The following is a 26,471-nucleotide window of genomic DNA, read 5'->3' on the forward strand; positions in this document are numbered from 1 at the left end:
TGATGAGGCTGCACTGGTATGCAGCACTGATGAGGAGGCACTGATGGGCACTTATTGCCAGCACTGGTGGACACTTATTGGCAGCACTGATGGGCACGTATTGGCAGCACTGATCGGCACTGGTGGACACTGATGGGGTGGCACTGGTGGGCACTGATGAGGCTGCACTGGTGGGCACTGATAGGCAGCACTGGTATGCAGCACTGATAAGGAAGCACTGATGGGCACTTATTACCAGCACTAGTGGGCACTTATTGGCAGCACTGGTGGGCACTGATAGGTACTTAGTGGCAGCATTGATGGGCACTTATTGGCAGCACTGGTGGGCACTGATTGGCAGCACTGGTGGGCACTGATTGGCAGCACTGATGGGCACTTATTGGCAGCACTGGTGGGCACTGATTGACAACACTGATAATAAGCGCCCTGATTATCAGTGTACATGTCCCTTTTAGAGAAGCCGGTTATCAACTCTCTTCTCCTCTCCCCATGCTGTCAGCATGAGGAAAGGAGTTCCAATACCTGGCTTCTATTTACATCCATGATCAGCTGTGATTGGACACAGCTGATCACGTGGTAAAAAGCCACTGATTGCTTTTTACCTCAACCTGTGATCAACAGTCTCTTCCGGACACTGTGATCACAAAGCGTGCCCCGCACGCCTGTCATATGACTGCCTCCCAGAACAAGCCAGCTGCGCTGTAGCCGTCATTCAGTATAGTGCGATCGGCAACTAATTAATGCCTAAGCACAATTTTGCAGCTTTGACATGTGTTAGTAAAACTGTACACATCATCACAACTACTTTTTTCATCCAGGTGGATTATACCGCTTTTTTTTTCCAGGACAAATTGGGCTTTCATTTGGTGGTAAATGATAATGGATACCTACATATGTTTAGTCGAACATGGGTTTGGACTAAAGCCAGAGCCTAACTCAAGTTTATAATGGTCAGCTTACAGTATATTCATATGGTTTCATTCGTTTTCCCATAGATAAAACTTGCTTTAACTTAAAAATATGGTCAACTAATTTGGGGAGGCAAAAGACTCCCCCTTTTTTCAGGGCTGCAGAACAGGAAAAAAGCATTCAAACTTTACTAAAACTGATTTGGTGGGTTAAAAGTCAACCCTTCTGGAGGGCTGGGGAGCATGGAAAATAACCATGTAAAAGAATCTTGCCTGATCACAGGGCTTGTCCATTATCTAGATGCAAGTCTGGAGAGCTCTATTTTTTTGGCACTCCTCAACTATATCCACAACACTTTCCAGGAACCTTCCACATTGCCATAAATTACCTTCCATTCACAGAGTCCGGTGCTACCCCACCCACCAGAGGCGCTGTCATCGTTAAGGGACAAAGGGCACTTTGTGCACTGATCTCCACTTGGCAGCTAAATCTTGGCGATTATTCTGACTCCAGTTGTTGTAATAGTGACTTATCCCTTGCTCAGACCAATTCCTGGCCTGTATAAGCAGATGCAATCACTGTGGACAATCGTTACCAGATAGCTGAACTCACCAGACACTGTTTCTTTCCATCCACGTAGGTTTTATTGCAAGCAGTAGGTATAGCAGACAACAAAATCTGTCAGATGATTGAAAGATGGTATCTGCAGGTCAAAACATGGTAATGTGTTCCCGGACACGAGCAGATTGTATGAAAGGCCTAGACCAGGGATCCTCAAACTACGGCCCTCCAGCTGTTGCGGAACTACACATCCCATGAGGCATTGTAAAACTCTGACATTCACAGACATGACTAAGCATGATGGGAATTGTAGTTCCCGAACAACTGGAGGGCCATAGTTTGAAGACCCCTGGCCCTAGACAGATGTGGCCATCTCTATTCCCACAAGCATAAAGAAGCAGGAAGAGGAAATACATCATAAATGGGAGGGGACAGGAGGGAAACACAGAAGAGAAAGACAGAAAGGTGAGTGCAACAACTAAAATAACCACAAGATGGCAGTATAATAACCAAAGCTATAAAGACATTACCACAACTACGCGTTATATTATATCTTACATATTGGTGTAACAGCACAGCGATTGTATAGAAGGGGTGGGGGGAGAATAAAAAACATTCCTATTACTCCAACCCTCATTGGTTTACCATATCCCGTTCCTCAGGGGGTGCCTTTTAACCCTTGAAACGCGTTGGCTATCTTTATGAACTTTGGTTTAGCAAAAAAAAAACTAATTTTGTCCAACCCATTTGAGGATCCAGTTAGGGCACCGTATGTTTGTTTTTTTTTAGTTCTGTTTGTTATTGAGACTCAAATGGAGTGTATCGCGGTGTAATTGCCAATTACTTTGGTTACAAATTGATATTTTAAAAGCCGAAATGTGACCTTTAAATGAACAGTATTTCGTAATTAAAGTATATTTTCAGAGCAGAACGCAGCGTGGGTAGTTGACAGGGCGACGCGTTTCATTGTAACCTATTAATGTATAGAGGAATCTCTTTAGGGTAAAAAAGTCCATTAAAAATATTCCTAAATACCAGAATATTACCTCATTCTGCTTCATTTCAATTGGATCACCGCAGAGACCTATTACTCTGGGTTTGATTGGAGCTTTATGGGGGCAGTCATAGTGTAAAAATACTTTTATAGCCCAGGTGTAGAAATCTAGCTGTGTGTTCTTCCCCATTCTATTCCTTCACTTGCCACACACTTAAAGATTTTGCCATCATGTTCTAATTCCTCCTCCGCCCCCCCCCCCCTATATTCTGCCCCACACTCATCACTTTCACTTTACTCCATAGGCTGTTCAATGTTCTCTAATCCCAAACCCTCACACCATACCCCATCACCAGCATGGAATCTGACCTACAATACTCTATAGAAATTACACATACTGTAACCATACAGATTACTGACCCAGCACTGCTTCCTCCTCCACTATCTGACAACAAGACACACACTGTCATCTTATATACAGATTACCGACCCAGCACTGCTTCCTCCTCTATCTGACAAGATACACAATGTCACCTTATATACAGATTACTAAGCCAGTATTGCTTTCTCCTCCACTATCTGACAAGACACATACTGTCACTTTATATACAGATTACTGATCCAGCACTGCTTCTTCCTCCACTATCTGACAAGACACATACTGTCACTTTATATACAGATTACTGATCCAGCACTGCTTCTTCCTCCACTATCTGACAAGACACACATTGTCACCTTATATACAGATTACTAAACCAGCACTGCTTCCTCCTCCACTATCTGACAAGACACGCATTGTCACCTTATATACAGATTACTAAACCAGCACTGCTTCCTCCTCCACTATCTGACAAGACACACACTGTCACCTTATATACAGATTACTGACCCAGCTCTGCTTCCTCCTCCACTATCTGATAAGACACACACAGTCATCTTATATACAGATTACTGACCCAGCCCTGCTTCCTCCTCCACTATCTGACAAGACACACACTGTCATCTTATATACAGATTACTGATCCAGCACTGCTTCCTCCTCCACTATCTGATAAGACACATACTGTCACTTTATATACAGAGTACTGATCCAGCACTGCTTCCTCCTCCACTATCTGACAAGACACACACTGTCATCTTATATACAGATTACTGACCCAGCCCTGCTTCCTCTTCCACTATCTGACAAGACACACACTGTCATCTTATATACAGATTACTGATCCAGCACTGCTTCCTCCTCCACTATCTGATAAGACACATACTGTCACCTTATATACAGATTACTGATCCAGCACTGCTTTCTCCTCCACTATCTGACAAGACACATACTGTCACTTTATATACAGATTACTGATCCAGCACTGCTTCTTCCTCCACTATCTGACAAGACACACATTGTCACCTTATATACAGATTACTAAACCAGCACTGCTTCCTCCTCCACTATCTGACAAGACACGCATTGTCACCTTATATACAGATTACTAAACCAGCACTGCTTCCTCCTCCACTATCTGACAAGACACACACTGTCACCTTATATACAGATTACTGACCCAGCTCTGCTTCCTCCTCCACTATCTGATAAGACACACACAGTCATCTTATATACAGATTACTGACCCAGCCCTGCTTCCTCCTCCACTATCTGACAAGACACACACTGTCATCTTATATACAGATTACTGATCCAGCACTGCTTCCTCCTCCACTATCTGATAAGACACATACTGTCACTTTATATACAGAGTACTGATCCAGCACTGCTTCCTCCTCCACTATCTGACAAGACACACACTGTCATCTTATATACAGATTACTGACCCAGCCCTGCTTCCTCTTCCACTATCTGACAAGACACACACTGTCATCTTATATACAGATTACTGATCCAGCACTGCTTCCTCCTCCACTATCTGATAAGACACATACTGTCACCTTATATACAGATTACTGATCCAGCACTGCTTCCTCCTCCACTATCTGATAAGACACATACTGTCACCTTATATACAGATTACTGATCCAGCATTGCTTCCTCCTCTGCTATCTGACAGAACACATACTGTCACCTTATATACAGATTACTGATCCAGCACTGCTTCCTCCTCCACTATCTGACAAGACACACACTGTCATCTTATATACAGATTACTGATCTAGCACTGCTTCCTCCTCCTCCTATCTGACAGAACACACACTGTCACCTTATATACAGATTACTGATCCAGCACTGCTTCCTCCTCCACTATCTGATAAAACACACACTGTCATCTTATATACAGATTACTGATCCAGCACTGCTTCCTCCTCTATCTGACAAGATACACACTGTCACCTTAAATACAGATTACTGATCCAGCACTGCTTCCTCCTCCACTATCTGACAAGACACATACTGTCACCTTATATACAGATTACTGATCCAGCACTGCTTCCTCCTCTATCTGACAAGATACACACTGTCACCTTATATACAGATTACTCATAGAAACATAGAAGAATGACAGCAGAAAAAAGATTGAGTGGTCCACCAAGTCTGCCCCATGTGTTTTTCTTTTTATTATTATACCATTTACCTTAATAATCAATCAGTGGGGTTTCCCTTTAAATTTACTTTTTTTAGTTGTTTGTCTGACCTCTTAAAACTAAAATTGCGAAGCTTTGAGGAGCAGATAGGATTGAGTCGGTTACAATGGAATTAGGCTTGGCATGGGAAATGCGGAACTTTTACAATCTCAGAAATAGACTTCACTTGATTTGAGGATTAAAGATAATTGGATTTAAATCTGCTGAGTTAATATCGGCTCTCTCACCAGAGATTATCATTATCCACTCTCTGCCGGCCAGGTTTACCCCCGTCATGTTTTCAGGTTTTCTTTTTTTTACTCTTCTAAGTTTGCTATATCTAAACTTATAATTAGTAAAGGCCAAGAGAACATTATGATGATCTAGTCAGTCGTTCTGCTGGTCCTCAGGAGGGTGTCAGGTGAGGTCAGGTGAGGGGGGGGGGGGGTTATTTTTCCTTCCTCTAGACCAGCCTTTTTCAACCAGGGTGCCCTGAGGTTTCTTCAGGGGTGCCTTGGCAAAATGCCCACAAAATTGCCCCAAAATGTTATACAAGCCGGCAGGTGGATGAAGCCTCCCTCTTAGTTACACAACGCCACAGGTTTTCATTGTGCACCATTACGACCTTCTAGCCATCAGTGTCCTAACAACCAATCAGCGGTGGCTGGTGCTCAAAATTTTTGGGGGGGGGCGCAAACAGAAAAATGTAATAGGCATTGCTTTGCGGCAAAAAATTGCGTGACTTTGAGGTCGCAAAAGTGTGAAAGGGGCCTTCAGTAATTAAGGTATAGTGTGCCCCCTTTCAATGCAGAGAGACCAGCGTGCCCCCTTTCAATGCAGAGAGACCAGCGTTCCCCCTTTCAATGCACAGTGACCCCCCTTTCAATGCACAGTGACCAGCGTTCCCCCTTTCAATGCAGAGAGACCAGCGTGCCCCCTTTCAATGCACAGTGACCCCCCTTTCAATGCACAGTGACCAGCGTGCCCCCTTTCAATGCACAGTGACCAGTGTGCCCCCTTCAAAACAGTGACCAGCGTGCCCCCTTCAATGCAGTGACCAGCGTACATGCCCCCTTTCAATGCAGTGACCAGCGTACATGCCCCCTTTCAATGCAGTGACCAGCGTACATGCCCCCTTTCAATTCAGTGACCAGCGTACATGCCCCTTTAAAATCAGTGACCAGCGTACATGCCCCCTTTCAATGCAGTGACCAGCGTACATGCCCCCTTTCAATGCAGTGACCAGCGTACATGCCCCTTTAAAAGCAGTGACCAGCGTACATGCCCCCTTTCAATGCAGTGACCAGCGTACATTCCCCCAATGCAGAGATCAGCGTGCGTGCCCCCTTCAATGCAGTGACCAGCACACATTCCCCCAATGCAGAGATCAGTGTGCATGCCCCCTTACTTACCTGGAACAGCAGCGGCGGCGGTGGGTGGCTTCTCCTCAGTCCCCCGGCGCGGCTTCTCCTCAGTCCCGGCGGCGTATCTCCTCCAGTCCTCCCGCCTCCTCCTCGGCCAATGGCATGGGGTTTGCCTTGGGGCCAATCAGGAAGCGCGTATCGGACACGCTTCCTGATCGGCCAGGAGGAGGAATGGTGTGACAATAGCGAATTTTCATTCGCTATTGTCACACAATGGGTGGACTCGGGGCGCACTGCTCTGAGCCCCGGCTCCACCCTTTGCATCACCCTATTAGAGACTCTGGCTCTAATCAGGTGATTAAAAAAAAAAACCCATTAAGCTCCATGCGTCCGGCGCCCCTGCATGCAGATTAGGGGACCGGATGCATGGATGGGGGGGCGGCGCACCTGCGCCCTCAATACACCGGCTGCCACTGCAACCAATGACCCTCCCCTGCCCCACACTTGTCATTGCTGGGTGCTGGGGACACATTAGCTGAGTGATGGAGAAAATCTGCGGGAGAAGAGAAACATTGGAATACTAGTCAGTACCAGTGTGCAAAAGTGGATTTGGAAGCATAAATCACCTCTAACGTTGGGTGTCCTACATGTGTGGATGTTGATGTATTATGTAAAACAATTCGAATAATTTTTTACATATTAGAATGGGGTGCCTCGAGATTGTCCATAATTTTAAAGGGTGCCTTGAATGAAAAAAGGTTGAGAAACCCTGCTCTAGACCAGGGGTCTCCAAACTACAACCCATCAGCCAGATCTGGCCCACTACAAGATTTTACCTGGCATGCAGGTAGGGTCAGATACATATTCTCATTGCGAAAAAACTGAGGATACAGGCCAGCTTATCAGGTCTACTTGGACCTGATGTAAGGGGGACACTGAAGAGGATGTAAGTGGGACTCTGATGGGGACCCTGATGTAAGGGGGGCTCTGATATAATGGGGGACTCTGATTTAAGTCTCTACTTACATAAGAGCAAGCTCTATAAAGATATGAATGAGCGAGTTTGGGGGGGGGGGGGGGGAACTTGACTGGTCCTGACCTCAACCCAATAGAACATGGGATGAATTGGAGCGGAGAATGCGAGTCAGGCCTTCTCGTCCATCATCAGTGCCTGACCTCACAAATGCGTTTCTAGAAGAATGATCAAACATTCCCATAGACACACTCCTAAACCTTGTGGACAGCCTTCCCAGAAGTGTTGAAGCTGTTATAGCTGCAAAGGGTGGGCCAACCCAATATTGAACCCTACGGATTAAGACTGGGATGCCATTAAAGTTCATGTGTGTGTAAAGGCAGGCGTCCCAATACTTTTAGTAATATAGTGTATGTAAAGCACTGCGTAAACTGACGGTGCTATATAAGTACCTGTAATAAATAAATAAAGAGATATTATATGCTATAGACATTTATTGACGTCACTGCAGTTGTAATGGAGGTCATTATGATCTGTAAAAATGCCATTTTATGTAAAGACTTTTTTTTGCTGCCATCCATGTTTGGGGAGGACAGGCGATAAATCATCTTCTCCACATTTGCACAACACATGTAGAAAATCCATCACACTAGTCAATGGACCACAAAGGTTCATCGCCGCGTTTCAGATTCCATTTTAAAAAACGGCTCTTTTAGCTCTAATTGAAGTTATGGTTTGCAAGTTTACGTTCCAGATAGATAACTAATTCAATTAGCAAAATGGCCCTTTTCAAAGAAATTTCCAGAGACTCGTGTAATGGATCTTATCAACATGGAAATCTTTAACATTTTGAACTACAGTTTGGTCCCAACGGACTGATAATAACAGGCTGTTATTAGTCTGTTAGCAAACATTCTCTGACCATTCCTTTGGAGTTTAGGTGGATTAGGTGGCGAATGAGTGAAGGTGTGGTTTGTTCAGAATTGGTTGCTAAATATTGGCATGAGTGAGATTCCTCTGTGTTTCCCAAAGGAAATACATGGCCAGGACGTTCTGGAACTTCAAAAAGACCCAATCACCCCATGAGTTGTCTACGGCAAAGTCTCTTGAAAGCCCATCTCCTCAAACCCATTTATATTCATCCTCAGTGTTCCTTGGCCACTCATTCTTCTGTTGCTAGCACCAGTGGTGGGACAAGGTCATCCAGTGCCCAGGGCAAAACTGCGCCCAGCTCTCATTCACGGTGGGCAAGCTTAGGAGATCCTATACCCAGCAGTCAAATTCACTGCTGCTGACACTACTTCTGCCAGCCTTGTAACAGAAGGAAGGTGCCCCCAACCCTACAGTAGACCATTAGGCCCACATTCTCTGACCATTCCTTTGGAGTTTAGGTGGCGAATGAGTGAAGGTGTGGTTTGTTCAGAATTGGTTCCTAAATATTGGCATGAGTGAGATTCCTCACTCTCATTCATGGTGGGCAAGCTTAGGAGATCCTACACCCAGCAGTCAAATTCACTGCTGCTGACACTACTTCTGTCCGTCTTGTAACAGAAGGAAGGTGCCCCCAACCCTACAATAGACCATTAGGCCCACATTCTCTGACCATTCATTTGGAGTTTAGGTGGATTGGGTGGCGAATGAGTGAAGGTGTGGTTTGTTCAGAATTGATTAGTAAATATTGGCACAAGTGAGATTCCTCTGTGTGTTTCCCAAAGGAAATACATGACCAGGACGTGCTGGAACTGCGAAAAAAGACCCTGTCACCCCATGAGTTGTCTACGGCAAAGTCTCTTAAAAGCCCATCTCCTCAAACTCATTTATATTCATCCTCAGTGTTCCTTGGCCACTCATTCTTCTGTTTCTAGCACAGTGCCGGGACAAGGTCATCCAGTGCCCAGGGCAAACTGCGCCCAGCCCTCATTCATGGTGGGCAAGCTTAGGAGATTCTACACCCAGCAGTCAAATTCACTGCTGCTGACACTACTTCTGTCCATCTTGTAACAGAAGGAAGGTGCCCCCAACCCTACAGTAGACCATTAGGCCCACATTCTCTGACCATTCCTTTGGAGTTTAGGTGGATTAGGTGGCGAATGAGTGAAGGTGTGGTTTGTTCAGAATTGGTTGCTAAATATTGGCATGAGTGAGATTCCTCTGTGTGTTTCCCAAAGGAAATACATGGCCAGGACGTTCTGGAACTTCAAAAAGACCCTGTCACCCCATGAGTTGTCTACGGCAAAGTCTCTTGAAAGCCCATCTCCTCAAACCCATTTATATTCATCCTCAGTGTTCCTTGGCCACTCATTCTTCTGTTTCTAGCACAGTGCCGGGACAAAGTCACCCAGTGCCCAGGGCAAACTGCTCCCAGCTCTCATTCATGGTGGGCAAGCTTAGGAGATCCTACACCCAGCAGTCAAATTCACTGCTGCTGACACTACTTCTGTCCATCTTGTAACAGAAGGAAGGTGCCCCCAACCCTACAGTAGACCATTAGGCCCACATTCTCTGCCCATTCCTTTGGAGTTTAGGTGGATTAGGTGGCGAATGAGTGAAGGTGTGGTTTGTTCAGAATTGGGTACTAAATATTGGCATGAGTGAGATTCATCTGTGTGTTTCCTAAAGGAAATACATGGCCAGGACGTGTTGGAACTTCAAAAAGACCCGATCACCCCATGAGTTGTCTACGGCAAAGTCTCTTGAAGGCCCATCTCCTCAAACCCATTTATATTCATCCTCAGTGTTCCTTGGCCACTTACTCTTCTGTTTCTAGCACCGTGCCGGGACAAGGTCATCCAGTGCCCAGGGCAAAACTGCGCCCAGCTCTCATTCACGGTGGGCAAGCTTAGGAGATCCTACACCCAGCAGTCAAATTCACTGCTGCTGACACTACTTCTGCCAGCCTTGTAACAGAACGAATGTGCCCCCAACCCTACAGTAGACCATTAGGCCCACATTCTCTGACCATTCCTTTGGAGTTTAGGTGGATTATGTGGCGAATGAGTGAAGGTGTGGTTTGTTCAGAATTGGTTGCTAAATATACAGTAGACCATTATGCCCAGGGCAGCCACTCCTCCTGCCCACCCCTTGTCCCAGCCCTGGCTACTACCCCTAAAAAACCTGTGATTTTGGGTTCTAGGGACATATGGCCTCCTCCTGTAATGCAGAGTGGCCAAGTGTCACATGACAGAGTTGGTGTAGTCATTGCACCCTGTAAAAGCTTTAAATCCTAACTTCAGTGGACCGAGTAAGGAAGGGTTGGAGCCTCAGTCAGGTTTTTGTTTGCAGTCTAAAGTTTCCTCTCATTTTCTGTCTGGAGACAGTCTAAAACAAAATACATATTAGTAAAACAGGAAAGAGTTACAAACCTAGTTGGGTTTATGTGAAGTGTTCTAACCTGACCTGAACTTCTGACCTGCCTTGTCCGCCTATCGGAGTCTCAACCACCTCTCTTATTTACATAGATGCCATTGTGTTGCTATGGTGTACCACAAGTACAAGCAGCTACCTAAAATCTCCCCACACAACCTGCCTTGTCCGCCTATCCCGGTGGCAACCACCTCTCCTATTTCCGTAGTTGCCATAGTGTTGCCATGGTGTGCTGCCAGGGTGACCAAATACCTTAATTTTCCCCGCACAACCTCTACTCTTTTTTTAATGTTCTGGTGTCACAGGGTCAGGAACTGAGCTAAAGCCTCCCAACACAACCACTCCACCGATTTTCTTTTCCTGCTGCCACACTAACAGGAGGTCGAGTAAAATCTGTCCTATAGGGTCAGGTACAGCAATAAAAACAAACATTACTATTTATTCTTCCCATGTCTATCCACAACTAAAAAAAATAGTTTGGGGAGGAGTTTGGCATTTCTCTGCATATGTTAATATATTAATGCTGTAGTAAACCACTGTGTGGGTTTTTATAATTTTTTTGGAACCTGCAAGTTAAAGCCATAATGTGCTAGTATACATTGCATACTAGCACATTATGTGAAACTTACCTTCGAGCGAAGCCCTTCCAGCGCCAAGCTGTCACCGCTGACAAAGCTTTCATCTTTCTGAATTTGCGTATTCCGGCTGTCTGAGTCGCGAGAGCTGCCGTTTTTGGCACAGGACTCTGAAGAAACGGCCCCGGTGGCCGTTCGTTCACAGTGCATGCGCCGGTGTTGTAATCAGCTGCATATACAGTAAATATCTCCTAAACGGTGCACATTTAGAAGATACTTACAGTATTTATGGGTAAGCTTTAATATAGGTTTACTTATAGCAGTGATGGCGAACCTTGGCACCCCAGATGTTTTGGAACTACATTTCCCATGATGCTCATGCACTCTGCAGTGTAGTTGAGCATCATGGAAAATGTAGTTCCAAAACATCTGGGGTGTCAGGGTTCGCCATTACTGCCCTATAAGTACAAATTATGCATGGGAGTTTCCTCCCACTTTAAAGTGTAACTTCACTTTTGTGGGAAAAAAAAACAATCTCCTCTGGGTGATCTATACTTTGTAGCAGATTCCTGCCTGCTTGTTTCACTGTGTCCTTTATAAACTGATTCTGAATGGGAGGGTCATTATAATCACCTGGTGTACTCTCAGTGTTCGAACAAGAAAAGCTGCAGGGTCTGCATCCCTTTAGAAGTATTTAACCCTTGGGAAATATTTCCACAAAATTGAAATTCCTGTTGCAGGGAATGCCTAAGATCTGACTCGTATCTTAGTGAAGACTTCTGGGAATATTAGTGAACCAATCACGCAAGCAGGAAATTATATGTTTGTGGGTGTTCTACAGTGTATTGAACGCCTCCAGGTTGCAATATTGCATTGAATATTACTGAAAATTACAGAGCTGCAGATTGAAATGCAAAGGCCATTTTTTATAACAATTATTAATACCCTGACTTGTATAGCAATTGTATATGCGGTTATATTTGTTTCATGAATGTGGAGTTATCCTTTAAGTCTCAGTATTTGTAGCAGACAATATAAAGTGAAGCTTGCTGTCCCCCCGCTGACCAGTCCTGCCATTGGAGCCCTAAAAGACATTCACCGCTTCCTAATATAATCTACTTGAGTAAGAAGGAAGGAGAGCCGGGTGTCCAGAGTAATGCAGCTCTAGGTGGGAGAATACAATAGTTTACTGAAAGTGTAAAAACTTACAAATCAAGCCAACACGTTTCGGTGGAATTGCCTCCCCCTTCTTCAGGGCTGTTGGTACATGCTACTGGAGATGGGTGGACTCCACAGTAGTACCAGAATTTTCTCATTTTCTTTTGCCTCTGCATCACGCCAGCTGAGGTTTGCCATCACAAAAAATTCACACAGTCCAGTAGCACGTAACAACAACCCTGAAGAAGGCGGAGATAATTCCCCCGAAATGCGTTGTTTGATCTGTACATTTTTAGACTTTCAATAAACAATTGTATTTTCTCAGCAAGGTTTGCATCATTCCGAACATCGAGCGCTCCTTCCTTCTTACTCTTGTGATGTCTCTACTGATGCCTTGGCTCCATCACAACAGTAAGGTAGCAGCCCAAACCTCCGAAGGGACCTCCTGCGGAACCACCTAATAACAACCTAAAAATGTACAGAACAAGCCAATGTGAGAATACAATTGTTTATTGAAACTGTAAAAAAGGTACTGATCGATCCAACACGTTTCAAGGGAATTGCCTCCCCCTTCTTCAGGGCTGTTGGTATGTGCTACTAGGGATGGATGGACTCCATTGTAGTACCAACATTTTTTGTGAGGGCAAGTGCCAACTTGCATGATGCAGAGGCAAAAGTGGAGGAGGGAATTCTGGTACTACCGTGGGGTCCCCTCATCTCCGGTAACACATACAAACAGTCCTGAAGAAGGGGGAGGTAATTCCCTTGAAACGTGTTGGATCGATCTGTGCATTTTTACAGTTTCAATAAACAATTGTATTCTCCCACCAGGGGTTGCACCTTTCCGAACACTGGGCGCTCCTTCCTTCTTACTCACATGATGGCCCTATTGAAGAGACGGCTCCATCACACCAGTAAGGTAGCAGACCAAACCTCCAAAGAGAGATCACCACTCACCTGCAGAACCACCTAATAAAAATGTACAGAACAAGTCAACGCATTTCAAGGGAATTGGTTCCCCTTTCTTCAGGGCTGTTGGTATGTGCTACTAGAGATGGATGGACTCCACGGTAGTGCCAACATTTGTGACGGCAAGTGCCAACTTGCGTGATGCAGAGGCAAAAGAGGAGGAGGGAATTCTGGTACTACCGTCAAGACCACCCATTTCCAATTACACATACCAATAGCCCTGATGAAGGGGAAGGCAATTCCCCCGAAAGACATTGGGTCGGTCTGTATGTTTTACACTTTTAATAAATGATTGTATTCTCCCATCAAGGGTTGCATTGTTCTGGGCACTTCTTCCTTCTTACTCACATGATGTCTCTACGGAAGCGACGGCTCCATAATACCAGCAAGGTAGCAGCCCAAACCTCCAAAGGGAGATCAGAACCACAACTCACCTGCAGAACCACTTAATAACCTATAAAATTACAGAATGTGCCAATGCATTTCAGGGGTATTGCCTCCCCCTTCTTCAGGGCTGTTGGTATGTGCTACCGGAGATGGGAGAACTCCGTGGCAGTACCAGAATTTTTTGTGATGGCAAGTGCCAATTTGCACGATGCAGAGCCAAAAGGGGAGGAGGGAATTCTTGTACCACCACGGAGTCTTCTTACCTCCAGTTTCACGTACCAACAGCCCTGAAGGAGGGGGAGGCCATTCCCCCGAAACACGTTGGATCGATCTGTACGTTTTTATGCTTTCAAAAATGATTGTATTCTATCACCAAAAGTTGCATTATTCCAGATACTCCTTCCTTCTTACTCAAGTATTGTCTCTAAGGATGCGACTGTAATCACTGGGAGTGAAAGACAGATAATTAATGGTTTGGATGGCTTCAGATGGGACAGTAATATTTGTCAGCAATCATTCTCAGGAAATGTATGAAGATGAATGGTTTGACTTTTCAGATTGCTAGAATATTGCAGGAGTGTCTCATAAACCCTTGCTAGATAGTTAGATGGGGTGGGGTTTGTTATTGGTAAGTGCCTGTATTCCATTGTTCTATTGTATCTGTCTGCCTTGAGATAAACTTATTATGGGATGTATATGTATATGAGGATTGGCTGCTAAGGGGGAGGGTAGGATTGTCCCACAGTGTATATCTCTTTGTGCATGTGTTTGAATAAACAGTTTGAGTTCTATTTCACACTCAATCTAGAGTCTTGTCTCTTGTTGGGGAAATCTGCTACAAGGGATTGCTATGCTCTTCATACTCCCTTGAATAATCACCGAGCTCTTGTAAGAGCTTGTTCTTGTTCCTGCTTCACTCTCTGGGGAAAGAGAGGTTCACCCACAGGAACCTGGAGCCTTGTCGTAGGTCCAGGGTGGGTAGGAGGCGACGAGACCCCGACAAAGCTGTGGCGGTTCGTGGGGTCTGAGGTGGTTATGGTGTCTGGTGGAGTGCTTGGAGCCCTCGTGAAGCACTAGGAGCATCCGTCAACGGAGGAACTGTCGGGGTGCCGGTTGATCCGTTACAGCGACAGTTCCATCATACCAGTAAGGTAGCAGCCCAGACCACCAAAGGAAGATCAGCACAGCCACTCCCCCGCGGAACCACCTAATAACTGTTTAAATCTGTCTCTAGCTCAGTTTAGTATAATCTGCAATCTGCAAGACTGACATTCGTATCATTAAACTTCATCGGGGTTCTGCAGAAAATTTCCAGATAAAAAAGAAAAGTCTTCTAATGTAACTCTTCATCCTCCTGGCTTTTTAATTAAATTCATAAGGAGGAAACAACAGCTGATTAATATTCCTCCTCTGTGATGTAACAGATGACCTGCCATGGAATAGGATTTCACTATTATTACACCACATTTGTTCAAAGACCAATCAGAACAGGAGGCGCTCATGATAATGCAATCACCTCTCCTAACCAGCCTCCCCGTCCAGCGCGCTTTGAGTTTAATTATTACCGCTGTGGAAGAAGTCGCAGGTAGCTGTCTGCTGGATCAATGGTAATAACATTAGGAAATCTTAGGGAAAAAAATAAATGGTTTTGTGTCAGTTTTGCGTTTGCCTTATTGCCTAATAACAGGACTGGTATTTTATTTTCCACATCTTTGTATTCGCAGAGACATCCTTAGTTCTAAAGAACCTCCGCTTCGCTTATGTTCAATTTTTTTTTAATTCGTTGAAAAAGGTTCTTTGTGACGAGACGGACGGGATGTTCTCCATAGCAGCTGCAGCAGTAAACTGTTTTTATTATTTCTGATTTATTTCAACCTTATGTGCTCTGCTTAGCTTCTTGGAGTGAGGACATGCAAGGGCCATCATGTATTCTGTGTACCGCACTTTATTTAAAAAGTAGAAGTCTTGAACTAACCTTCAGCCATATTTCCTCATGTCTGCCATGTCCTGCTTATGTTGAAAGAGTTTTTTTTTTTTTTAAAGGTTCCTCAGTGGTCTCCAAACTGTGGCCTGCGGGCCAGATGTGGCCCTTCGCTTGCCTTTATCTGGCTTTTTCCAGCCTATCCTGGCACTATTCCTCCCACTGACACCAATAATGGGACACTATTCCTTCCACTGACACCAATGATGGGCACTATTCCTCCCACTGACACCAATGATGGGACACTATTCCTCCCACTGACACCAATGATGGGACACTATTCCTCCCACTGACACCAATGATGGGAAACTATTCTTCCACTGACACCAATGATGGGCACTATTCCTCCCACTGACACCAATGATGGGAAACTATTCTTCCACTGACACCAATGATAAGGGACTATTCCTCCCACTGATACCAATGATGGGGCACTATTTTTCCACTGATACCAATGATGGGGCACTATTTTTCCACTGATACCAATGATGGGGCACTATTTTTCCACTGATACCAATGATGGGGCACTATTCTTCCACTGACACCAATGTTGGGGCACTATTCCTCCTCCTGCTGACCACAGGTGCTATGTAATTTTTTTGTGACTCCCACTGACCACCGAGCCTACGTTATTGTTTACTCCCACAGATGCTGGAGCATTTTCTATTCCCATTGGCCACAGTCTGCACCCCCACCCCCTGAGGTCTGAAGAACAGTACATTGTCCCTCTTCTGAGTCATTTAGCAGTTTGTGGGATCTGATCTCTCCTGCTCTTCAGTTTTATTTCATTTGGTTTGCAAATTCGCAATGTTTTATTACTACCTCATTAACCACTTTCCGACTGGCAGCAGTACATATACTCGGCAAGTTGGCTCTGTCGAAGCAACCAGGCGAAACAACCTAACTGTACGTCATTTCGCAGGACTGCTAGTGGGGGTGCGCCGATTGGCTACAGGGGGAGCCGATCAGCGGGTCCAGGGGCCGCGATAGCCGCCGGGCACCCGCGATCGCTCCCTGTGGAGACAGAACGGCGGTCTGCTGTTGTAAACATGGCAGACTGCTGTTCTGTCAGAAGTAAACACAGCAATCCTCTTTTTTGGGAACAAAGATCTCTGTGTTCATGCAGCAAGCTCATCCCACCCAACAGTTAGTAAGCACTCCCTAGGGACACATTTAACGCTTTGATCGCCCCCCCTGGTGTTAACCTCTTCCCTGCCAGTGTCATTATTAAAGTAATATTTGTAGCACTGATTACTGTGATTACTGATTATGTCACTGGTCCCCCCAAAAGTGTCAAAAATGTCAGTTAGGGGTCCGATCTGTCCGCCGCAATGTCGCAGTCCTGCTAAAAATCACAGATCGCTGCCATTACTAGTAAAAAAATAAATAAATAAAAATAAATAAATAAAAATTACATAAATCTTTCCCCTAGTTTGTAGACGCGATAACTTTTGCGCAAATCAATCAAAATAAGCTCATTCTGATTTTTTTTTTTTTACCAAAAATATGTGGCAGAATACAAATTGGCCTAAAATGATGAAAAAATTTGATTTTTACGTCTTTTTTTTTTATTGATGTTATATAGCAGAAAGTAAAAAATATTGTTTTTTTTTTTCAGAATTGTCGATTTTTTTGTTTATAGCGCAAAAAAAAAAAATCGCACAGGTGATCAAATGCCGCCAAATGAAACCTCTATTTGTGGGGAAAAAAGGACATCAATTTTATTTGGGTACAGCGTCACATAACTGTGCAATTGTCCGTTAAAGTAATGCAGTGCCGATTTGCAAAAAAATGTCCTGGTCATTAAGGGGTAAAACCTTCCGGTCCAGAAGTGGTTAAAAATTATAATTTTAACAATTGTTTTTTAGTGCTTAGCATTGAACAATTTTAAAAAACCCTAAGAAAGAGGACACTAGTATACCAGTTGGCCCGGGTAACACCAAGCACAAAAGCGTTGTCAACAAAAAAACAAAGAAAGGGCGCACCGGCCTAGCGCATTATCCTCAATATACAGTAGGCTTTATTGGTAAAAAGTAAAAGTGACTACTCACAAACAATGGTATAAACCAGCATATCAAATCCAAACATCGGGAGCAGTAAATGTCCACTGCCCTTGATGAATGACGCTGACGCGTTTCGAGGCTTCGCCTCAGAGCTTCGAAAACGCGTCAGCCGTCTGCTCCCGATGTTTGGATTTGATATGCTGGTTTATACCATTGTTTGTGAGTAGTCACTTTTACTTTTTACCAATAAAGCCTATGTAGCACTACTCCTAAGGGAGCTGCTGAGTGTGGGTCCCCCTGGGTTACCGCTAGCAACAACAGTACCTTCCAGCATGTTTTTCAAGTGTGAGCACCTCAGACAAGATCCAGTCCAGTTTCTTTGGTTTTTAGGGTTTATTTGAGAACTTGGATGGAAGAAAGGGAGAAGTGGGATACTCCAACAACTGAACTATGCACAATTAGGCAGGGACACTGAAAAATGCTGCTTGACGCTGATTAACGCTCCACTGACGCTGGTTAATGCTTCACTGACACTGGTTAACCACTTGCCGCCGCTCACTGGGCTGCTACTGTGGCAAAGTGGCCCGTCTGGCAACGTAGACCCATGTCACCAGATTCTGCCCTCCCTCGGCGGCCTAAAATGTTAAAACATTTTGATTTATACATTTTTTTTTTGGGAATGTTATATAGCAGAATGTAAAAAATATTGTTTTTTTTTTTTTCAAAATTGTCGCTCTTTTTTTCAAAAATTAAAAGTCGCACAGGTGATAAAATACCACTAAAAGAAAGCTCTATTTGTGGGGAAAAAAATGACAAAAATTTCATTTGGGTACAGCGTCTCACGACCGCGCAATTGTCAGTTAAAGTAACGCAGTGCCGAATCGCAAAGTATGGCCTGGTCAGGAAGGGGGTAAAATCTTCCGGTCTTAAAGCGGTTAAAATTGAGAATTTTTTTTGTCAAAGACATGTAGCTAAATACATTTTGGCCTAAATATATGACAAAAATGTAATATATTGGATGATTTTTAACTGTCAACGTAGAAAATGTCAATTTTTTTGCAAAATTTTCGCTCTTTTTTTATTAATATCGCAAAAAATGAAAAGCGCAGAGGTGATCAAATACCACCAAAAGAAAGCTCTGTTTGTGAGAAAAAAAGGACGTAAATTTTGTTTGGGTATGACGTTGCATGACCGCGCAATTGTCAGTTAAAGTCGCATAGTGCCAAGTTGCAAAAAGTGGCCTGGACGTTAAGCAGGAAAATCCTCCGGTGGTAAAGTGGTTAATGCTGACTGATGCTGGCCTTGACTAGGCCATTTACTAGAACTTCACCTCTGACTGTGGAAAAGTCCCTTGGAGCTCCTCAAAGTACTCCTTCCTGAGGTACAGTCGCTGACTTTAATGCAAACTGTATTGCTGAACACTTCAGGGCCCTTCCTGGCGCCCCCTTTTGCTCCCCAAACTTCAGGGCTTTACTACTTGGCACCCCCTTTACTGTACTCTCCTGGTTACCTGGCTCCTGGATCCCCTTTGACCTCTCTGGAGTGGTCCCCTCTCCTAAGCAGACCTCTGGGCAGATCTTGAGTACTAACGACACTGTTTTTCCTGAAAAACCCTGCCCAGCAGCTCCACTCGGTCAGCAACTCTGGATCCCTTGCAGCCCAGCTCAACCTCCGGTCCCTGGGCCAACTGCCTGGACAACCTTCTCACATTTACAGGAGGAGAGACAGCCGTCACCTCCTCCTGGGACTGATGCTCCTGCCAAAAGACACCCTGTCACATGCTTCCCACAGATTTATTTCCAATCCCAGGGTGCACTGCGGCAAACCCTGCCCACTGGGACAGTCATAAACCCTGGTGTGCTATTGGCTAGGTTTCCTCCACTGTCCAACAAGATCCCTCATTGGATACAGTGGGGAGACTCACACACCTAGAAACATGTGACAGATTAACCAACTGATCAGACCCCCCTGATAAGTAGACAGGGCCACATATATGCTTTTTCCTAGCACCTACCTAGGAGGGTGCTACACCTATATTGAGGATAATGCGCTAGGCCGGTGCGCCCTTTCTTTGTTTTTTGTTTGCAGTACTTTTGGACTGCCCCGGTCATATAGGGCAGCAAGGCCTCAGCCATTTGGGATGCCAAGTGTGAGTTCTGTGTAATGAGTGGTCAGAAAGGCTCTGGTTCTGAGCACAGGAGAAAGGCGCTACGCATCGCATATTTGCAAATTTGCAAATTCTTTTTTGTACAGGAGTGTTGCCGCCTGCGATATGTCATTGTAGAAACGCGTTTCCAAGTATCTGGTGTCCCCGTGCGCAGCAGGTCTCCGGGACGGCAAGAGTTAAGATAGAAAAACGAGATGAATTTCTTCCATGTGGCAATGTTAATGGGAAAACTGTAACGCCGAGCCGGGCGCCTGGATCTTAATTAAATTACACTGAAGAGGTAATCTATTTTTGATTGCTTGCGGAAACAGTAATCAGTTACAGATCATGTGCGTTTTGTCTTTGGAGTAATATATAACCAATCGGCTCGCGTCGTGCTGCAGGATGGCGCATCAATAGTGCTTGTTGCCGCAGTAAATTGGATAAACGTTCGTTCTTTACTGCCTTGTGACAGCGAGTACATTACAGCGCTATAAAAGCTGCATTCATCTGAAGAGCGAGACTCTCGTTTTCTGAGCCTTCACTGGTTACTTTTTGAGTCTTGTTGCGGCCCCTGGAACTTTGCACAGTGCCTGACCAGGCTCTGATCTCATTGGCTGACAGAGACACGCCTATTAGCAGCCTGATTTCAAATTGTGGTTGGTATGCAGTAGAGGCTCCTTTCACACGGGCTTTCCGATCAGATCTATCTGTCAGTTTTTCAGGCGGACCGGGTCGGATGCTCCATGTACCCTCCCATGCTCACCTTCAGGACTTTTCCAGAGCCTCTCCAATCCTATGGAACTCCTTACCCTTATCTGTCTGATTATCTCCCACTCTATTAGCTTTTAGGCGATCTCTGAAAACCATCCTCTTCAGAGAAGCCTATCCTACCCACACCTAACAAATGTACCTCCATTTCCTCCATCAGCCCATCCAACACGGTTATTGCCTTTTGTTTCACTTGACCCCCCTTCTAGATTGTAAGCTCTAACGAGCAGGGCCCTCTAGTTCCTCCTGTTTTGAATTGTATTGTAACTGTATTTTCTTCCCTCACACTGTAAAGTGCTGCGCAAACTGTTGGCGCTATATAAATCCTGTATAATAATAATAATAATGTACCCCTATGCAGGGCCGTCTTTAACACAGGGCAAAAGGGGCAGCTGCCCTGGGCCCAGTCATTGTTGTGGGACCCAAAACCGCTGCCCCTTGAGCCCGCACTGCCTGCAAATAGGTATTAAGTGGATTTTGGAGGGCCCAAGAAAATCTTTGCCCAGGGTCCAATCAATATAAAAAACAGCCCTGCCCCTATGGAGCAGCGGATGTCAGGGGTGATCTCTCCCCTGACACCCGCTGCTATCTGATCCGATCCGGTCCGTGAAATCCAGACGGATGGAAACCCTATTTTCCATCTGTCTGGAGGATTGGATGAAAAGGGACAGGCGGTCCGTTATCATCCGATCTCCCCATAGAGGAGAGCGGGGATCTGACAGCTCCGTCTCTGCAAAGTAAGCGGAGACACAGCTGTCATCCGCCTGCTCAGCGGGGATTGGTGGATCGATCCCCACTGAGAAAACGGAGTCCGCCGGGTGCAGCGCCCGTGTGAAAGGACCCAAAGGGCATAAATACAGCATAAGGCCCCTTTCACACTTGTGCGACTTCAAAGTCACGCAATTTTGCCGTGACTTTGTTGCCGCGATTTTGATGCGTGTTTGACTGGGCTTGAATGTCTTTGGCCTTAAAACGCTTCAAAATCGTGCCAAAGTAGGGCAGAAACTACTTTGAAGCCGCTGCGACTTCAAGTCGCACAGATATGAATGGTACTCATTGTAAATAATAGAGAACGATTTGTCATGCAATTTTGCAGTCCCAAATCGCATGACAAGTCGCACAAGCGTGAAAGAGGCCTAAAGAAATTAGATATAGCACAGCTTTATTCCCGGAAGATTTACCCCACTTCATCACCAGGCCATTTTTTGCGATACAGCACTGCGTTATTTTAACCGACAATTGTGCGGCCGTGCGACTCTGTACCCAAATACAATTTACGTCCTTTTTTCCCCCATGAATTGAGATTTCTTTTGGTGGTATTTGATCACCTCTGCGGTTTTTATTTTTTGCGCTATAAACAAAAAAAGAGCGATAATTAAAAAAAAAAAAAAGTTTTACTTTCTGCTATAAAACATTCCCAATACAAAAATGTAAAAATCCAATTTTTGTGTACTAGTAATGGCGGCGATCTGCTATTTTTAGTGGGACTGCGACATTGCGGGGGACAGATCGGACCCCTAACTGATATTTTTGACACTTATGGGGGGGACCAGTGACATTACTACAGTAATCAGTGCTAAAAATATGCACTGTCACTGTACTAATGACACTGGCAGGGAAGGGGTTAACACCAGGGGTGATCAAAGGGTTATATGTGTTTCCTAGGAGGGATTTCTAACTGTGTGGGGGAGGAGCTCTGACTGGAGGAAGACAGAGATCCGTGTTCCTGCTTAGCAGAAGCACGGGATCTCCATCTTCCCCTCTGACAGAACGGCGGTCTGCCTCTCCTGAGAACGATCGTGGGGTATCGGCGAACATCGGGTCCCCTGGACCCAGGGGCGTAACTACAGGGGTTGCAGGGGTTGCAATTGCAACCGGGCCCAATGCTCCAGGGGGCCCAGCATTGGATAGGAGGGGCGGCGGGGGCAGCCTGTAGAGAAATCACTGTCCTCCTTTTTCCTCCTATAGCTGCAGAAAGAAAATGGAGGAGATTGGATCCTCTGTATGCTGCCCCCGCTACTCCTCCTATCCAGTTCACTTGTGTTCTGCTGTCTCTGGGCCCCTGTGTGCTCCCCTGCCCCCCCCTCTGTGATCCCTCCCCTCTCCTGCCGGCTGCTACAGGGGATGTGTCACAATAGAGAACCAGGAAGGGGTCGGTAAATATGTAATTGACCAGCTCCTTCCTTTTCTGAATGGACAGAGTCATAGTCAGCGACATTGTAAAAAAATAAACTAAAATGATAAAAAAATAATACAATTAAAATACCAAAAAATAAAAACTACTGACACCAGTGGGTGAACTTCCAGGATCACAAAGGTCACACTTGCGACCGGCCCTGGCATTCCACCACCGTGGGGAGACCCCAAGATGACAGTAAGGGGGCCCACTGCAAAACTTGTGAAAAGGACCCACTGTGGGACTGTAATAAAGGGCCCCGCAAGGGGAGTAAAGGGCCCCAGGATCAGTGGAAAGAGCCCCGGGCTTGAAGGGAAGGGCCCGGCCTGGGGTCCAGGGGGGGCCCTTCATGGTTTCTTGCATCGGGGCCCTGAAGGTTCTAGTTACGCCTCTGCCTGGACCCCAAACCCGGTGCACAAAATCGCCTACAGGTACGTGATTTCACGCAGGAGTACCCCTCCACCACCACCACCACGGTATAGCTGCATGGGGCGGCCCAGAAGAGGTTAAAGCTGAACTCTGACCTTCCCTTCCGTCTTGCACAGTTGTACAAACTCCTCCCCTGTACCCGTACCTCCCAACTTTTTGAGGTGGGAATGAGAGACACCAATTATTCGTAAAAGTATGTAAGCATAGGACACACCCCCTGCCACGCCCTCTTAAAGGAGAATTACATGCAAAAGAAAATATTTAAACCCACAAGTTATTTTTTTACCACTTCTATTCCTTTATATTGGCTTTTGAGATTCTGAATGCTGACACAAGGGGGTTCTGCAGCTGCACAGGGAATTGCAGGATCTGATGGAAGAGTTCTGTCCTCCTCTCTGCTGCTGAGACCAGGTGTGGGCGGAGACAAAGGGGTGCTGCAGCAGCATAGGGAAGTGCAGGATCTGATGGAAGAGTTCTGTCCTCCTCTCTGCTGCCGACTGCTGAGACAAGGTGTGGGCGGAGACAAAGGGGTGCTGCAGCAGCATAGGGAAGTGCAGGATCTGGTGGAGGAGTTCTGCCTCCTCTCTGCTGCCAACTGCTGAGACAAGGCGTGGGCGGAGACAAGGGGGTGCTGCAGCAGCACAGAAAAGTGCAAGATCTGATGGAAGAGTTCTGTCCTCCTCTCTGCTGCTAAATGCTGAGACAAGGTGTGGGCGGAGACAAAGGGGTGCAGCAGCAGCATAGGGAAGTGCAGGATCTGGTGGAGGAGTTCTGCCTCCTCTCTGCTGCCGACTGCTGAGACAAGGCGTGGGCGGAGACAAGGGGGTGCTGCAACAGCACAGGGAAGTGCAGGATCTGGTGGAAGAGTTCTGTCCTCCTCTCTGCTGCTGACTGCTGAGACAAGGTGTGTACAGAGACAAGGGGGTGCTGGAGCTGCACATAGAAGAGCAGGATCTGGTGAATAAGTTCTGTCCTCCTCTCTGCTGCTGACTGCTGAGACAAGGTGGTGATGCAGCTGCACATAGTGCAAGATCTGGTAGAGGAGTCCTGTCCTCCTCTCTGCTGCTGACTGCTGAGACAGGGTGTGGGCAGACACAAGGGGGTGCTGCAGCTGCACATAAAAGTGCAGGATCTGGTGGAGGAGTTCTGTCCTCCTCTCTGCTGCTGACTGATGAGACGAGGTGGGGGGCAGAGAAAAGGGGGTGCTGCAGCTATACATAGAAGTGCAGGATCTGGTGGAGGAGTTCTGTCTTCCTCTCTGTTGTAGACTGTTGAGATGAGGTGGGGGCGGAGACAAGGGGGTGCTGCAGCTGCACATTGAAGTGCAGGATCTAGTGGAGGAGTTCTGTCCTCCTCTCTGCTGCCGACTGCTGAGACAAGGTGAGGGCAGAGACAAGGGAGTGCTGCAGCTGCACATAGAAGTGTAGGATCTGGTGGAGGAGTTCTGTCCTCCTCTCTGCTGCCGACTGCTGAGACAAGGTGAGGGCTGAGACGGAGTGCCGCAGCTACAGGAGAGGTGCAATTACCACATGAAATGGCCTTTGTCCTTGTATTTGACACGTGCTTTACATATAGAAGCACAGAGACTCAGTGATGACATTAGCAAGTCTAAAATAAGTTATTAAATGAAAACAGAAAGTTTTTTATTTTTTTTATTTTATGAGCATATAGATGGGGGGGGGGGGGGGCAGGGAAGGTAAAATATAGGCAGAATAAAGTTTATATGAGATTTTAGTAATTGGGTTTATATATTATTTTTAAATATTACGTCCTTTGAATATTATCAGAATATTTCTTTAGCAAACCATGGCTGCAGATAGAATCCAGCGTTTCGCCTTTTGATAAGTGTGTCATTGCGCCCGCCTCTTGTTCCTTGAATACTTATTGAACAGATGAAGTTTATGGTCGTTCTCCGGTTACCCCAGCTGCCCCAATGTATATTCTGCAAAGCCGGAATGCTCCATCTCCCTGCGTAACCCTAGAATGGAGGCTGTGCCGGATCGCCCAACCTGCAACCCAAGCCGGCCAAGTCTAGACAGAGCTGTTTAGCTTGTAATACGAAATTGTATATGTTCTGATTAAAGCTCCATTTGTTTCTGTTAATTCTACAGATGCCAGTATGAAAAAGATACTGGGAGTTGTGCTGTGGGACGCCCGTAAGCCGGGGGGGGGGGGGGGTTTATTTTGTGCGCGAGGAACAACTGCCAGCAAACGTATTGGCTTTTATCCCAGTTAAAGAGAGACTCTGAGCATCGCAGAAAATCAGTTAGGCTACGTTCACATGTTAGCGCAGCGGATCACGGGCAGAATCACTGTGATTCTGCCCGCGATCCGGAAATCATTGCAATTTGCGGGATGCCTGTGCGATGCCCGTGATTTGCAATGGCACCCCAAACGCTGTGCGATGTTGCCGTGATTTCCGCCTGCCGAATCGCGGTAACATCGCGCAAACAGAATCGCGGGATGCATGACGCCCTAAAAAGGTACAAGAGCTTCTTATGTGTGTCATGCGTCCCGCGATTCTGTTTGCGTGATGTTACCGCGATTTGGCAGGCGGAAATCACGGCAACATCGCACAGCGTTTGGGGTGCCATTGCAAATCACGGCCATCGCACAGGCATCCCACGATTTGCAATGGTTTCCGGATTGCGGGCAGAATCGCGGTGATTCTGCCCGTGATCCGCTACGCCCACATGTGAACGTAGCCTAACCGATTTTCTGCGATGCTCAGAGTTTCGGGATTGCGGGCAGAATCACAGTGATCTGCTGCACCCACATGTAAACGTAGCCTTAGGGAATCTTTTCCAGAAAACAATGAGTTTGGAGGAGAAGTGATTTAACCTTAAACTGTGTAAGGGGTTCTTTACTGTCAGAGCGGTAGGGATAAGGAACTTTCACAACCGGTGGTTTCAGCGGGAAGTGTTGATCATTTCAAAAAACTCTTAAATGGACATCTTAACATCTATTGTAATATGCAGGGGTATGGGAAATCATTTTGACATAAACGCACCCACACAGGCTGAACTGGATGAACTGGTGTCTTCACAACCTTATCAACTATAACTATAGATCCCTGGAAGATACCCCAGTTAAAGGATAGCTGCCTTTGGATTTTTCATCCCAGTTCCTACTCTCCTTCAG

At 45.8% G+C, this 26,471-nt stretch overlaps 1 protein-coding gene across 10 annotated transcripts in view; it reads left to right on the forward strand.

Annotated features, from left to right (window-relative positions):
• Positions 1-26,471, forward strand: part of CAMTA1 (calmodulin binding transcription activator 1) — a 2,131,086-nt gene that overhangs the window by 1,985,107 nt on the left and 119,508 nt on the right. The window lies entirely within an intron of this gene.

The sequence above is a fragment of the Pelophylax lessonae genome (assembly GCF_965119305.1).
Source record: "Pelophylax lessonae genome assembly, chromosome: 12".
Taxonomy (NCBI): domain Eukaryota; kingdom Metazoa; phylum Chordata; class Amphibia; order Anura; family Ranidae; genus Pelophylax; species Pelophylax lessonae.